The sequence below is a fragment of the Trachypithecus francoisi genome, unplaced genomic scaffold (genome assembly GCF_009764315.1).
Source record: "Trachypithecus francoisi isolate TF-2019V2 unplaced genomic scaffold, Tfra_2.0 Lachesis_group15, whole genome shotgun sequence".
Lineage (NCBI taxonomy): Eukaryota > Metazoa > Chordata > Mammalia > Primates > Cercopithecidae > Trachypithecus > Trachypithecus francoisi.
In genome coordinates, this window is record NW_022681460.1 from 4548898 (window position 1) to 4565325 (window position 16428).

The 16428-nt window shown below is 45.8% G+C and overlaps 1 long non-coding RNA gene across 1 annotated transcript in view; it reads left to right on the forward strand.

Moving 5' to 3' along the window:
• LOC117096901 overlaps positions 1-15495 on the forward strand; it is a 92948-nt gene extending 77453 nt beyond the window's left edge. The window contains exon 2 of the long non-coding RNA XR_004442707.1: positions 15022-15495. This is a non-coding gene — a long non-coding RNA (uncharacterized LOC117096901). The remainder of the gene's footprint in view (positions 1-15021) is intronic.
• Positions 15496-16428: the final 933 nt, after the last annotated feature.

Here is a 16428-nt window from a genome sequence, read left to right on the forward strand (position 1 = left end):
GGGCTTGATTCCAAAGTCAACATTCTTTCTCATTGGCTTTGCAAAGTACAACACTCTAAATACACATCAGATTTTATTCACATACTTTGGAAATTTTGTTTGCATTTTTAACTCCAGTTTAGTTATAGGATTTTATAGTATATTGAGGGTGGGGTGGCAATGGAGAAATTGAGGAACTACATTCATTTTACTAGGAGCTAAAGCTTTATCCCCTTTGTAGAACTAAATTAGACTTTAAAAAAATCTCTTGCTTTTAACACCCCCAAGATGTTATTAAAAGAAACCTTCAAATATAGTTTTTATTCTGGCAGTATTGTTTTTAAACTGGCACGACACTATCTATACGAGTTGCCTTGTGAATCTTCCAAACAGAAAGCACTGTACTTAGCAGATTTGTCAGCAATTTATTTAGATGCGGTTTGACTATCTGATGAGCCATCACAACATTCCCATCTGTTCGTCAGGGAGGGAGCTGGAATGTAAACAGACCCAGGCACTGTTTTCTGACTGCCTGAGTTTTCTGGCCATCTTGTCTACCTTGTCACCAGCGTCCTGTTCATGAAAGCCTCAGCGGTCTCTTGAGTCCTGCTTAACACTGGTCGGCCCCATCTCTATGTCTCCACCCACAGATATGATTGCTCTATGTCATCACATTGCACCATTCATGCCACATGTGTTTATTGAGCATCTAGTTTATGCCAGGCATTATTCTAGGCATTGGGGATACAAAAAAGAACAAACTAGAGTAAAAGCCCTGAGCCTTGCATTCTAGAGGAGAAAAGAGAAAATAAACAAGAAGCATCCGTTTCAAAAAATACGTTGAAAGTGATGGGGGCAGGTGTTTGACGTGGGAGCAAGCCTTATAGAGACTTAAGGAGAGGGCATTGTAGACAGAAGGAAGGAAGGAAGGAGGGCAAACGAGCCCTTTGGAGAAGAAGTTTGGGTTTGGTGGAACAGCAATGAGTTGGGGGGGTAGGAGAGAAGCCAGTGAGGGGAGATTTGTCAACGTGGGCTTGGGAGATGAGCACCCATAGGCCATGAAAGGCTGGTCTAAGGCATTTGGCTATGAGCTAAGTGAGAAGCCAGAAGAGGGACTGTCCCCACGCTTGGAAGCTCTTGGGCAAGGCCAGAGGAGCAGGTGAGAAGCTGCCTGCTGGCCTGGCACCACCCGGGGAGGAGCAATCTGCTTTCTGATGCTTCCACCTGGAACCAATGGGGCGGCCAGTTACATCCCTCAAACCCTGCTATAAATGCCTTAATGTCACTCCCAGCCACCTCTGTGACATATCAGGCCATTGCTTCAATTGTTATCCTGCAGCCATAATATACACAAAACCAGAAAGCCGGTTTCTATTGTATCTCCTATTTGCCCTAAGCTACGGTGTCCAAGTCCAACCGACAGCCACTAACAAGGCGAGCAATACAAAATTGTGCTATAACTTTGTACAATTTCTTATCTAAGTCCCTCCCATTGCCAGCTCCAGACCTGCCCACAGAGTACTCAAAACCCAAGGTAACTTCGCAGTCTCTCTCTTTTCCTCCTTTTTCCCTGTGTGTGGCACAGCCCCAGCCAGGGGCCCTGGGAGTGTGTAAAGTCAGGCTCTTCAAAGTCCACAGTGCACTTCCTTTTCCCTGGACTGATGTGGTGCCTTCAATTCCTCTCAAATTGGATTAAACCAAGTTTGACTTTTGTGCTCCATTGTTTTTTTTTCAACATTGCAATGAATTACCAAGACACAGCTTTCTACAGAGAAGCAACTTTCTCCAGACCTTCACTGCCATTTTGGACACACAACCCCCACCCCAAAACGTGTCCACGGGATCAACCCGCAATGCAAACAACTGCTTTCTAAGCAAAAGCCCAGTTTCTAGGAGGCAGCCCACCTCTGACCTGTCCTGCAGTGCACAGCGTGTGGTAGGTGGAGGAAGATGGCGGACGAGAAATCCGAGGAAATTCGCCATGGAGCAGCTTTCTGGTTGCAGCTGTTCTAGGGTGCCATGGAAAACATACTGCTTGACGAGACTCCACCCTGGAGATTTGCTACTCAGTGAAAAGACACATCCCATTCACGGATTGGGACGCTGGAGTCCCCATGTTCTGGGAAGAGGTCTGTCTTGGCAGGGCTGCCTTCCCACTGGAAAAGCAGCATCTGAAATGCCCCCTCCTCTGACAATACAACATGGAATTGGCAGGGGGACACCTCCAGCCTTCACTAGGCTTGCCTTGGTGTTATCACACGCAGCCTGTGCGTTCCAGGTTCCCAGCCGCCTTGCTGGGTTGGATGTGGATTCTTTTTGGTGGCCTCTGCTGCTGTGACTGGAACCCACATTGAGAAAAAGCAACTCCCAAGCAAAATCAAGCACTCTGCAGTTCCTTAAAGCCCGTTTCTCCAACCCAAAGGTAGCCCAAGACATTTTTGGCTGCCTTTGTGGGTGTTGTTTATGGACTGTCTCCTTTGGGAGGCGCTTTCTCATTCTCTAAGAAGAAACAAAACAAAACACAAGACCCAGCCTTCCCAGGTGGGTGAAGCCCTGCATGGCAGCCCTCCCTAGCTCTCTGTGAACAGGGAAAGAGTCCAGCTGCTTCCTGTGGCATCATTTGCATCCACCTTGCTTCCTTGTAATAATTTGTGTGAAGATTATTCTGGGGCTGCAAAACAGCCTTACTTTTCAAAGTATTCTTGCTCCTCCTCTCCCAAGCATTTGCTGAAATAAGAGGTTCCTCCCGGTTTTGGGAAACATATTCCTCAGTTCCTGACTTGACTCCAGAACGACACCTGTTTAAAGTTCACCCTCTTCTTCTCTGGGTTTCCAATGTTGTCCTCAGACTCGAGGTGTAGTTTTTTGTTAGTTCCTTTGTTGGTTTAAAGTAGCAATGACTGAAGCCTGTTCTCTCTACAGATCTGACTACAGTTTTCTGTCTGGCTCTGAACAAACTATTTTGCAGAGCCAGAGGTGTCCAGGCATGGCCTCAGCCCTCACCTCTGCTGCTCTGGGCACGGTCTCAGCCCTCATCCGTGCTGCTCTGGGCTGTTCCACGGTCCTTCTCCCACCTCTGCAGGGAGGCCCATCACTGGTCTGAGGCATCCGCTCCTCCTGCAGGGTGCTTTGTTCCTCTTACTTGCTGGATTCCACGAACTGCGATGGCACTCAGGTCTCGGCAGCACACGAACCCCTGACACCTGGGTGAGGAGCAGGATGGTGAGGGGGAAGGAAGCTGAGGCCACAAACTTCAGGGTGACCAGTGACTCTCAGCCCAAACCTCAGAGCTCCTCTTTGCAGAGTCTGCAGCGAGCGACTGCGGCTCCCACTGTGCAATGCACTGAGAGTGTCTCTGAACTGACTTGCGCCTGAATCGAGTTCCAGCAACGGGAGGCTCCCAGGAAGTGCAGCTGCTGTCACGGAGGGAGGCTCTCACCCGCCCCTCACCTGAGCCTCTAGCACATACTTATGCCCCTGGCCTTCCACGCTGGAAACAGCGTTACCCACCTCTGGGGAAAGAGATGTGGCCCAGATCCTGAATCTCCCACACAGGACCAGTGAATCCTGCAACCACGGCCGCAGGCCTGCACTGCACTGGGACTCCAGGCGGTGGAGCCTTGCACCTTGCAGCCAGGGTTTTGGCCCCATCACCATGAGTAGTCTCCTGCTATGTAAAAGCCAAGAAGGCTGCTTGTCCTGATGAGTTCAAAACCTAGTTGAAAATATGCAGAGGGGTCCTCCTAACACAAGACCCTGCTCTGTGATTGCCTGGCCCATAAAGAGAGGGTTAAGGTTCCCAGACAGAGCCCTACCTCTCAAGACCTGTCCAGCAAGGACAGGGCTGTAAGCACCTGCAAATTAACCGTCTTGGCTATTAATTTATTTACCTGGACTCCGATCTACCATGTGACTTTGGTCATGTTACTTCACCTCTCTTGGCAATAGTCTCTTTACTTTTTGCAACCCAGGGACTGGGCTCCTTCAATGCCTCTTAGAACTCCTGATCCTAAGGGAAAGGATCTGACCTTTAGGCAGCGTAAGTGTTCTCTTTCCTAGGCACCTCTCCTATTCCAGGCTTCCTCTGTTCCATGGGTTCCTTTTCCTCCCCGTGTGTGCATTCTCTGGCACCTGCCAGAGGACCCCTTCCCAGGTGTTCCTTCCACCTCATCTTCCCATTATTTCTATTCTTTCACCTTGCTTTGTCCTAATCTGACTTTTTGAAGCCATTATCTATTATTCCATTATAAAAAGTCCAGCTTGGGTTCCACCAAGTTAATTTCATGACTGACTATTGGTTTGAGACCTGGAGTTTGAAAAACATTGCTTAACATGAACTTAAAGGCCAAGTGCATAACCCCTGTCATTCAAGTGGCTTTGGTACCATGGGTCCTAGGACAGGTCCCTGCAGAAGGCAAGTGGTAGAAAAGGAAGAAGGAATCTCAGGATGTGAGTTCACAGGAGGCTAGGAAAAGTGCGAAATGTTTTTATGCTGGTAAAGCTAAATGGAGAGCTTCCTCCTTTCCACTGCATCCTTGGAGCAGTACTGACCAAAGCACTTTGTGACACAGAAGGGTCTTACATGACTTTAAGCTCCTCTCCAGGAGTTCACTGTTCCAAGATGACTGGCTTTGCCACCAGTCTCATGTAGGGAAGGAAGGAAGGAAGAAAGGAAGGAAGGAAGGAAGGAAGGAAGGAAGGAAGGAAGGAGGGGGAGAGGAGGGAAGAGGGGAGGAGGGAGGAGGGAGGAGGGAAAGGGGAGGAGGGAAAGGGGAGGAGGGAAGGAGGGGAGGATAGAGCAGAGGAGGAAGGGAGGAGGGAGGAGGGGAGTAGAGAGGAGGGGAGGAAGGGAGGAGGGAGGAGGGAAGAGGGGAGGAGGGAAGGAGGGAGGGGGGAGGAAGTAGGGAGGGAGGAATGAAAGAGGGAGGGAGGAAGGAAGGAAGGAGGGAAGGAGGGAAGTGAGGGGAAGGAAGGAAAGAAGGAAGGAAGGAAAGAAGGAAGGAGGGAAGGAAGGAGGGAAGGAAGGAGGGAAGGAGAGAGGGAAGGAGGGAAGGAAGGGAGGAAGGAAAGAAGGAGGGAGGAAGGTGGGAGGGAGGGAAGAAGGAAGGAAGGAAGAAAGGAAAGAAGGAAGGAAGGAGGAAAGAAGGGAGGGAAGAAGAAAAAGGGAAGGTAAAAAGGAATAAGGAAAGGGGGAAAAAATTATTTTATAAAATAACACATCTTTTCCGAATTATAAGAACATATACTATTATTTTTATGACTAGATTTGTGTCTAGTAAGGTTATTACTGCTTTGTTTTTAAACCTGACATTTGGAAAACTCCATGTGCTGTCACTGGTTGCATGCAGTCTTTTCAGCTCCAGGCCAACATTGTTAATATTTGGATTTTATGAACCTTTAGCACTTGCAAGTGTTTAATAATCACTCTCATTCTTTGAGGCTGCTTTTTTTTGTTGTTGTTGTTTTGTTTTTTTGTTTTTTGTTTTCAGTTAAAAAAGTATTGGTCAGGCGCAGTGGCTCACGTTTGTAATCCCAGCACTTCGGGAGGCCGAGGCAGGTGGATCACGAGGTCAGGAGATCGAGACCATCCTGGCTAACACGGTGAAAACCCATCTCTACTAAAAATACAAAACATTAGCCAGGCATGGTGGCGGGCGCCTGTAGTCCCAGCTACTCTGGAGGCGGAGACAGGAGAATGGCGTGAACCCGGAAGGAGGAGCTTGCAGTGAGCCGAGATCATGCCACTGCACTCCAGCCTGGGCAACAGAGCAAGACTCTGTCTCAAAAAAAGGAAAACAAAAGTAAAAAAGAGTATTATATGCTTACTGCAGATAATTACAGAAAAAGAAAAGAATTTTTAAAATTACCATGTAAATGGCTATTTAAAATATATGAACATATGTATTTTAATATTTAAATGCATATATGTATATACATATGTGTTTTAGATTCCTTACAAGTATAACCATGCTATTTACAGTTAATAAAAAGTGTTTGTTAGTGAAATTAATAGATATGGACAAGATTCTTAATGATTATTAAATAAAGATTAATACATATAAAAGATCAAGATCTTTAAGGGTTGAGTCGCTTTTAATTGTGTGTATGTAAATGTACACTAGGAATAACAATTTAATCATGTCTACTAATTTAAACAACTTCTACATAGACTTTGTAGACATAAATATAATAAAATTTCATTTATTTATGATATAAAATTTCATCTCTCCAATATTTGAAGTAAATTTCCTGAATTGGTTGAAATTAGTAAGGTTTTGGTATGAAAATACCATTACTTTTGTAAAGTTAAAGAAATCACTTTATGTAGTGGGATGGCTTTGGCTCTGCATAACAATTCTTTACAAATATCTACATCTACGGTTATTTGGAGACTGGAGAGTGGTGATGTTTCCTTGTACACGGTGAATAACATATTCTATTAAACAAAAGCTCATAATGACTAAATAATGAAAGGCACGAAATATCTAAAAATGATAAAAGAATTTCGGTAAATATGACACAAAAGCTAAAATAACAAAGAAAACTCAAATCTATTAATTAGTAGACAAATTACTTTGGTAGACATTGTTGAATGAAAGTCTTAGAATGTGACCAATTTTATGCTGCTTAAAAAAAGAAGGAGAGTTGAATGTGACTTATACTGGATTTGAATCTTTCTGAATAAGATTCCATGGTTATGCCCAAATGCAGTACTAAGTGAAAACAAAAACACTAAGGGAAATTAATGGAAATTAAGACATTTTAACTTAGAGAAATGTAAAATATAAAAAGAACACTTCTTTTCTTATGTTTACATTTGTTTGTTAATGATCTAAAGTATAGGAGATCCTTGCCCTCCAAAAAAGCTTGCTGCCTAGAAAAGTCCCCTTAGAAGGATTTGACCCAATTTAGAGGAAAAAATTGTACCATAAAGAGAGAAAAATTATTGAGCAAGACTTTATTTTGAAAAATTAAAGTTAGTGATTATATTTATAGTCTAAGAAATTAGGTATTAATTTCCTGTATGGGTTGATTCTTAAGTTACTTTTTACTCTTGGCCAATGACCTCTCTTCATTGTTTATTGCAAAAATAGGATCAATCATAGAGACTCCCCTGTCTCTTTCCCTATGTAGGCCCATCCAGATCCATGGAGGTCTCCACATCTCCCTTCCCCTAAGGCATATGTAATGGCCTTACCCCAACACAGACCAGCCCCTCCACTGCTGCTTCAGATTCCATTCCCTCTCTCTTCTCAAAGACTTTGTCTTGAAATTACCTTCCTCTTTACTATACCACCAATTATTTCCTTTATACTTGGCCATTCCCTTCAGCATTAAAACTTCTCTCATACCTTTCATCTTTGGTGTATCTACCCTCCTAAGTCCTGTAATTCTCTCCAGTTACTGCCCTGCTCCTCTGTTCCCCTTGAAACCAATGTTTCCATTCCCACTTCCTCAGCTGAGATTCTCTCCTTGGCCCATTGCAACCAGGCTTCCATCTCTCCACTCCAACGAAACCATCCTTGTTATGGTCCCCAGTGGCCTCCTTCTTGCTAAATCCAGTGGCCATTTCTCTGCCCTCTTCTTGACGCCCTCTTCTTTTTCCACAGATGACTGCTTCCACCTTAAAGCATCCTCTTCCCTTGGTTTCTAGGATGTCTCATCCTCCTGTTTCCTCCTGGCTGTTCTCCATCTTCTCTGTTGATAAACGTTGAAGTACTCAGCCTTTTTTTTTGTGTCTACACTACACTTTCTCCCCAGGTGATCTCATCCAAAGTAATGGCTTTAATCACCATCTTCATGAAAATAATTCCCAAAATGTTACCTCCACCTTTTATCCTTCCAACTTCCAGTGAGTAGCAGCCTGTTATACAACAGTTTCCTGGACCTATGCACATGGATGTCTTATTGAAACCTCAAACTCAACATGTCCAAAGGAGAAATCTAATTTGTCTTCCTCCAATTGTCTTTTCTGTCTCCTAGTCTCAATATGTGGCACCAAACTCCAACCACAACTCTCTCATTATTGATCTCTCACTTCCCTATATCCATCACATTCAAACCCTAAAGAAGTTCTCTCAACTTTACTTCCAAAATGAATCCTAAATTCGTCTACTTTCCTCCATCTTCACTAGCACTAAACTAGTTCAACTTCTAACCAAATTAGCCTTCCTCCATGTTCCACAGTGTAGTCAGAGCAAGCAGAAAAAGTTTTTTTAAAAACTGAAACCATATAAAACACAATTAATTAATATTCTCCAATGAACTCCCAAAGCAGAAGAATAAAATTTCGAACTCCTTACAAAATTCTGTAAAAACTGAACCTCACCTAACTCACCAACATCCTATTACTCTCCTTTATCATACCTCAATTTTACTTTGGAAGTAAAGCAACAGGACTTGACAAAGAGTTAGATGTAGATGAGGAAAAAAGTGTCAGGAGTGACTTCTGTGTTTCTATCTTGCTCAGTTTATAGTGTTAGTAACAGTAATGCTGGCTGCTGTGACAAATAGACCACATATAAATGGCTCAAACACAACAGAAGTTATTCTGGTTCACATAACAGTATAAAATGTGTGTTCCTGGTCTGGGCAGCTTTCCCTCATGTACCCAGGACCCTTTCTTCTGCAGCCTTGCCTTCTCCAGGGACTCACTGTTGTCTGTGCCCAGACTGTGGAAGGATGATGAGTGTGGAGAAGACACATCTGCCCTTCAGTCTTGGCCCAGAAATAATGCTGATACCTCCACTGACATTTCACTGGCAAGAACAGCCCGTGGGCCACACCTGAAATGGGAAGGATGGCAAGGAAACATCATCACCGGTGGGTAGCCACTTCCTAGAACTTCCTTCTCTAGATGGGCTCACAAATTCCAGCCCTGTCACAGATAACCATTCTTTGAAACAAGGAATGCTGAAGAGAGCCAGTTCTGTGAGGGAGTATTGGGAGTTCACACCATATCAAGGAAGAGCAAAGAGAGGAGAAGTAATTCAGGGTGCACCACCTATGCATGTGATGCCAACAGCAACCCACCAGCTGGGATAAAAAACAGTCAACTTACCATTTGACCTTGAATCCAGAAACACCAATCAAAGGAGAAGGATCACTGCTCGGCAGCCGGCTTGCCTCTTGCTCATTTTTGCATCACATAAATCCAGCCGAGGAAGCACAGATTCAAATCGTGGCATCTGTTTGCAGATCTCTGAGAAACAAGGGTTGTGGTGAGAGGAGTGGAGGTGTGGTTGGTCAATATGGGGTGGGCTTTTCTGAACAAAGATTCTGAGAAGACCATGAGCTTGTCAGACAGAAATGTAATCTGCATATGTGATCCATGCAGTCCTACTTATAGATTGTACATACATATACAAAATGTGTCTTTGTTTTTATTCAATTTGGAAATAATTATTGACCATGATTTCCTACAGCTCACACAAATGAGGTAAGAACAAAGGTTATCAATAGTTAATAATCGACTGGGACTATTTGAAAAGCAACTTGGACAATGGAATGAATCAATATCTCTGGATACTCTGACCTCAACCATGCATATCAGATAAGCTAATGTCTGGTGGATAATTTTAAGTGACAGGACTGGACTTAGTCATGGGGACAAATAAATGAGAACAAAGAAAATGAGAAAAACAATTCTTTTTTTTTTTTTTTTTTTGAGACGGAGTTTCACTCTTGTTGCCCAGGCTCGAGTGCAATGGTGCAATCTCAGCTCACCACAACCTCCACCTCCCAAGTTTAAGCGAGTCTCCTGCTTCAGCCTCCCGAGTAGCTGGGATTACAGGCATGCACCATCACACCTGGCTAATTTTGTATTTTTAGTAGAGACAGAGTTTCTCCCTGTTGGTCAGGCTGGTCTTGAGCTCCTGACCTCAGGTGATGTGCCCGCCTCGGCCTCCCAAAGTGCTGGGATTACAGGCATGAGCCACCATGCCTGGCCATGCGGGGCATTTTGTAACAAGGGCTGAGCAGCCAGATGAGAGGCAGGGGAGGTGGAGGCAGCCCACATGAGACCTGGAGCCCTCATGAGGATCTGGGCTTTGTTCTCTGTGCCACAGGAGCCACCAGCTGTTTTAAAACAGAGGAGAGAATGCTCATTTTTAATACTTTAGGTGAATAACTCTAGAAGTGAATTGAAGACATATCTGGTGTGGAGCTGGGCGTAACAGGAGAGGTGCCCCTTTTTGCCACATGGCGCGGAGGTTCATTCGTTTAGCTAGCCTTGGGGGAGCACTGAGTTCCTGCCGGGCGTCGAGGCAGGAGCTGGAGATACCACAGAAACAGAGCCGGGTCCTGATAGATGAGGAGCTTCCAAGTGGGTGAATATGCTTCACTGTGGAATCATCAAAGCCTGTTGGTGGAGAATTCAGTGGAGGAGTCCACATGGAGCTGAGCTGGAATGTGCTGCTGTCTACAGTGCTTCGTCCCATGCAGCCTGGGCTCTCCCTCTCCTATTATGGCTGTGCACATGACCGTGACCTACAACTGGGCCTTCGCTCATTAAGAGAGTGCCCAGGTCTGGTTTTTTTTTTTTTTTTTTTTTTTTTTTTTTTTTTTTTGAGACGGAGTCTTGCTCTGCCGCCCAGGCTGGAGTGCAGTGGCCGGGTCTCAGCTCACTGCAAGCTCTGCCTCCTGGGTTTACGCCATTCTCCTGCCTCAGCCTCCCAAGCAGCTGGGACTACAGGCGCCCGCCATGTCGCCCGGCTAGTTTTTTGTATTTTTTAGTAGAGACGGGGTTTCACCATGTTAGCCAGGATGGTCTCGATCTCCTGACCTCGTGATCCGCCCGTCTCGGCCTCCCAAAGTGCTCAGGTCTGGTTTTAAACACACACTTGCCCCTCGCTTCAGTCAGGGGCCTGTTATCATTAGTCTGGTTAGTTCAGGGAACATTGTATATTTTGCTGTGTAATGATCACAGTGACATCAAGTAACTATGACAGTGAATTGGATAGATATGAAGCCTGCAGTTCTCCTTTATAGACTGATTATTGAATTTGGCCTCGAGCTGGAGCCTGAGAAGGGAGAAGTAAACTTTGTCTCTGATTTGTCCTGTAATCCTTTTTCTGTTACCAACCAATTATAACCAATACTCACTGGGTTTGGAAGAAAGGTGTTCAACTACAGTCTCTCCTTCTTTACAACTAGATGTATGTACACATGGGGTTTGGAGACAGAGAGAGAGAGAGAGAGAGAGAGGAGAGAGAGAGAGAGAGAGAGACAAAAGAGAGAGAGGGAGATGTGTGCCCACTGATCAGATGCCTTTATTTTTTTATTTTTATTTTTAGTTTTCTTTGAGACAGAGTCTTGGTCTGTCACCGAGGCTGGAGTGCAGTGGCGTGATCTCAGCTTACTGCAACCTCTGCCTCCTGGGTTCAAGTCATTCTCCTGCCTCAGCCTCTGGAGTAGCTGGGATTACTGGCACCTGACACTATGCCCGGCTAATGTTTATGTTTCTAGTAGAGACAGGGTTTCTCCCTGTTAGTTAGGATGGTCTTGAACTCCTGACCTCAAGTGATCTGCCCGCCTCGGCCTCCCAAAGTGCTGGGATTACAGGCGTGAACCACCACGCCCTGCCCAGATGTCTTTATTTTTGAGTGGTCTGACTGGACAGACCTCCACATGTCTCCAAAACAAAGAGCACATCTCCCTGCCCCTCTCTTTCAGCCCCCATCGCCCTCACAGGGCAAGGGGCAGGAAGGTCCACTAGATGTCGCTGAGGCTGCGAGGGCACCAGTGAGCCTGTGGGAGTCCTGCTTGCCTCCCCTGGCCTCCTGGCCTCCTTGGCTCCTGGCAGCAGGACCCATCAGATAGTCCTGGCCAATCAGCCCTCCCCAATGGGTCTCGGAAGAGCCAATGAAAATCGGTGTGTGGGGAGATTCAAAAAGAAAAGGGAAAAAACAGGTTGCTGAGCAACCCAACTCCGTAAGCAGAGGGAGATGCTATTTTTACACCAAGAAGGTGGCTGCAGTTGATTCTGTAGCAACTCCCAGGAGAGCAGAGCTCTGCCTTAGCCAGGGTAGGAGCTCCTGATGGCCCAGGAATGAACCACAGGATGCAACATCTGGTATAGCCCAGCGAGCGCACACAGCTTTGGGTCATGGGTGCCAAGGCCCCAGGCACCACCCTTTAGGGCTCAGATTAAATGTGACTTCTTTAGAAAGGCTTCCACGTTCAGTCAGTCCTTTAGCGTGCCTGTGCTGCTTCTGCATAGCACTCACCTGAATATGTAATTATAAGTGTATTTTTGTGATTTTTGCAAAACATCTCTCTGCCCACTAGCCTGGAAGCCAAGGAAGGTAGGTGCAGTGACAGTCTCCATTCACCACTGTACATCCCAGCCCCTAGCCCATTCTCTGGCCCAGTGGCTCTCAGTCAATACTCAGGGAATATGTGAAAACAATGGCTAAATATTAGTGTGATGGTTGTGATCATTATTAAACGTAAACTCTAGTCAAAGTGTGGGAAAGAGTATTATGATCTCAACAGTTTTTCTTTAAGTTGCTACCAGAAGTATCTTTCAACAATAAAATACCTAGATTCTGGCAATTACTGAGTGAGGATCACCCCCCAAATTAACCAATATGTTTGCATTCATACCACAAAAGTTGCTGGTCTCATTGTTATGCCAGACACTCTTCTGGATGCTGGGGAAAGATGCACAAATGAACAAAGTCCCTGTCCCCATGGAACTCACATTGATCCGTGGGAAAAAGACAAAACCAACAAGTGAAGGCAGGAGCTGCCAGGAGGCCTCGAGGGGGTCCCCGAAGGCCTTTGGATCAGATGACTTTTGAGAAGAGACCCAAAGAAGTGGGGGAATGAGGCGCGCAGACATCTGGAGGAAGAACCTTCTGGAAACACAGAGACTCTGAGGCTGCCGTAGGGACAGCAGCATGTGGCCGCATGAGGAAGGCAGTGCGCTGGGATGGAGCAGGGAGGAGGCAGCAGCCAGGTCCTGGGAGGCCTTCCAGACCTGCCATGTCACATGGAGACAAAGAATGGAGAGGAATGACCTGAGGACTGAGTCTGGGAGTGGGCGCCTTCCAGTGTTTAGGGGTGGGGAGGCTGGGAGGGTCCCAGGGAGGAGAATGAGAGTGTCCTGAGGTGTAGACACCCTCAGGGTGTGGGGTTCCCAGGAGGTAAGGGACAGCTGTGGCACAAGGTTGAGGGGTGAGGATTGGATTTGACCACATGTTGATCTCGACAGGAGCTGTTTTGATGGTGGGATCACAGCACAGGAGTGACGAGGAAGAGATCCCCAATCTCAAGGTTTCTTGCTTTGCTCCATGCCCTGGAGTGGCCTGTTCATCTTGGAGTTCTGATATGAACTTCGAGACCTAAAGGGTGGTGCCTGGCACCTTGGCACTGTGACCCGAGGCTGTGCTCGCTCACCAGGCTATACCAGGTACTGCACTGTGTGATGCATTCCCAGGCAGTCAGGAGCTCCTGCTCTAGCTAAGGCGGAGCTCTGGTGTCCTAGAAGTTGCTACAGAATCTACTGCAGCCACCTTCTCAGTGTAAAAACAGTGAGGGCTTAGTTTATCACTGTGAAGGAGATGGGAGGCAGCAGGGGGATCTGGGCACAGCAGTAAGAAGACTGGACTAAGTTTCTGCTACAGAAACAGAAACAAACATGGTGTGCACCATGCCCAGGCCTCTGTACCCACTGGCTGGATCTGACTCTCCCAGCTGAGCCCCAATATGGTAGAGACCCAGCTTCAACTGCAACAGCAAAGACCACATCCTGCCTTGGGCTATGGCGAGAACAGGACTGGAAGGACCTGGGCTTTGATAATCCTCTGGCGTACAGCCCAGCACCCACCCGAACACCTCCCATCTCCTTCACAGTGTTCCCTCTCAGTCCGAGATCGAGGTATGGGCAGGGCTGTGTTCTCTCCAAAGCCCCATGGAGGATCCTTCCTCACCTCTCCCAGCTTCTGGTGGCCACGGGCAGTCCTTGGCTTGGGGTTTCTCTGACCATGTCTTCACAGGGTGGCCGTCCTCTGCATCTGTGTCTGTATCTCCATGGTCTTCTCCTCATGTCTGTCTCCTCTTCTTATAAGGACACCTGTTGTACCGGACGTATCAGAGTGGAGCCTGCCTGATGGAATATGACCTCATCCTCACTTTGTGACATTAGCAAAGAGCCTATTTCCAAATAAAGTCGCATTCTCAAGTACTGCAGTTAGGAGTTTAACATACCTTTTACAGGGACAAAATTCAACTCTCAACAAGAAGACAGTGGAAATTAGGTAGGAAGGATGGTTGAGAGGCAAACCTGTACTGAGCCAGGCTGAGGAGTTCAGACTGTGTTCCTTAGGCCAGGGACTCTCAGTCCTGGCTATTTATCAGAACTATCTAAAAAGTTTTTGAAGACGCAGATATCAGATTCTACCCAAGCCTACTGAATCAGTCATTCTAGGATATGAAATGTTTAAAGCTCCAGGGGTTTCTAATACCTACCCTGGGTTGAGAGCCACTGCTCTGGCTAATGAGAACCTCTTGAAAGGTTTTTATTTCTTGTGGTATCAGTTTTAGGACAGCTTGCAGCTTTGAACAAATATACTATAAATAATATTATCACATAATATGAACACATATTTATATGCATTTTGTAAGTTTTCATCCTAAAAGGTGACCCTTTGAATTGAGAAGAATCCTCAAGGTGCTGTGGCCAGCCCTGCGCTCGGCAGGACCACTGCTTATCTTCTCCATGTGCGCTTCCTCGGGGAATGTAGTACAGGGTTGTGGTCCTTCTCCAGGAGCCAGAACTGCTCTTGGCTTCCTGTTGAGTTTGTGGTCTATTAAAACTCCCTCCCACATCTTTTGCACACGAAGGGCTATAAATCTAAGTTTTCCCTGTCCACTACTTGTGCAATTGATTTTTTGGAGCCTGAATGCAGGCCTTGACTTATATCTCTGTTTCATTTCATCTTGTGGTTTCAGCCAAGTGTTCTGGCCTGTCGAGGCCTTCTGTAGTTTGAGTCTGTCATCTTTTGTGGTAGCGCCATCTCATAAATTTGTCTTCTGCAGATTTGATCAACACATCTTTTCGGGCTTCACCAAATCGCTGAAAAACCTGCTACCATGTCACAGGAGAGGTGTATGATATTCCTCCAGAGACAGCTCTCCTTCAGAAAGCATGCTTTGGGAATGTAGTTCCTAAATCAGCTGTCATATTGAACACCCGGTCAAGACATATTTTATTCTCAGAGCACACTTTTGAAACTTTAGTCATCCAGCAAGTGCTGCAAATGTGCCATTGGTCCTGGAAGGACGTGCCAGGAGGAGCAACAAGGAGAGACAAGGTGCCCAGGGCCATGAACACATCACTTGGTCGGCACCAACAGAGTTCCAGCCACAAATAAAGAATCTTCATTGCCAACTTTGACCTGAGAGCGATGAACGAGTCAACTAAGCACCATGTGGTCGTTACTGAGAAATAAATTCAAAGAGCTGACATGGCACCATCTTGGAAGCCAAAAGCTAAAAAAAAAAAAAAAAAAAGGCACGAATGTTGTTGCAATTCCAACCCCGACTTAAGTTCTATCAAATACCTGGACTGTTGAATCCCACTCAAAAATCTTTATTGAACTCCTGCTATATATTTAGCAGAGTGCTGAGCACTTGAGAATATATGAATAAGTGGGTATATGGGAAAGGAAAGGCATTAGGAACATGGGAGGGGGCGACCAGAACCCTGGCTACCCGGCTGTGTAGATGTATGAGTGAGAAGTTCAGGGTCCCTCCCAAGCAGACATATCTGCTTTAAAGGCTAGTGCTACTGTTTACTGGCGGCGTTTCCTCCGTCAAGTTAATGAACTTCTCTGAACCTCATTCTAGACATTATAGCTATCTTAAACAATATTCACATTCTGGTTAAATGTCGACAATAAGTAGAAGCCTAACTAACAAGACTGTGAGGACAAAATGAGAAGCATGAAAATAGTCTGACTTAGGAGAGTGCCTAACACATAGTAAGTGGTCAAGACAGCAACCTAGGAAAGCCCAGCAACTACATTTAATGTGGACAAAAAATCGGGCATTTGCAGGGCAAGTGACAAAATCTGAAGAGTGACTGTACAGTCATTAAAATCGCTGTAGCAATGCTTATTTCTGGATTTTGATAACTGCACTGTGGTTATGTATTATTTCAGGAGGCTGGGTGGAGCATACATGAGAATGCTTTATATAATGTTTGCAACTCTTTTGTAATGTGTAACTATTTCAAAATGGAGTTAAAGAGATGCAAACATCAACTCCTCTAATGCAAGTGTCTATTCCACCCCATAAAAGCTTAACTCCTGAATGGGGAGACAGCAGGTGTGAACATGAGACCTTCCCAGAACAATGAGAAGAGAAAGCTGTTTTGTGCCAGTGCTCGCATGGGTCAGAAAGGCTGGAGCGAGTAGGAGCTGAGGGAGACACAGATCTTTTACA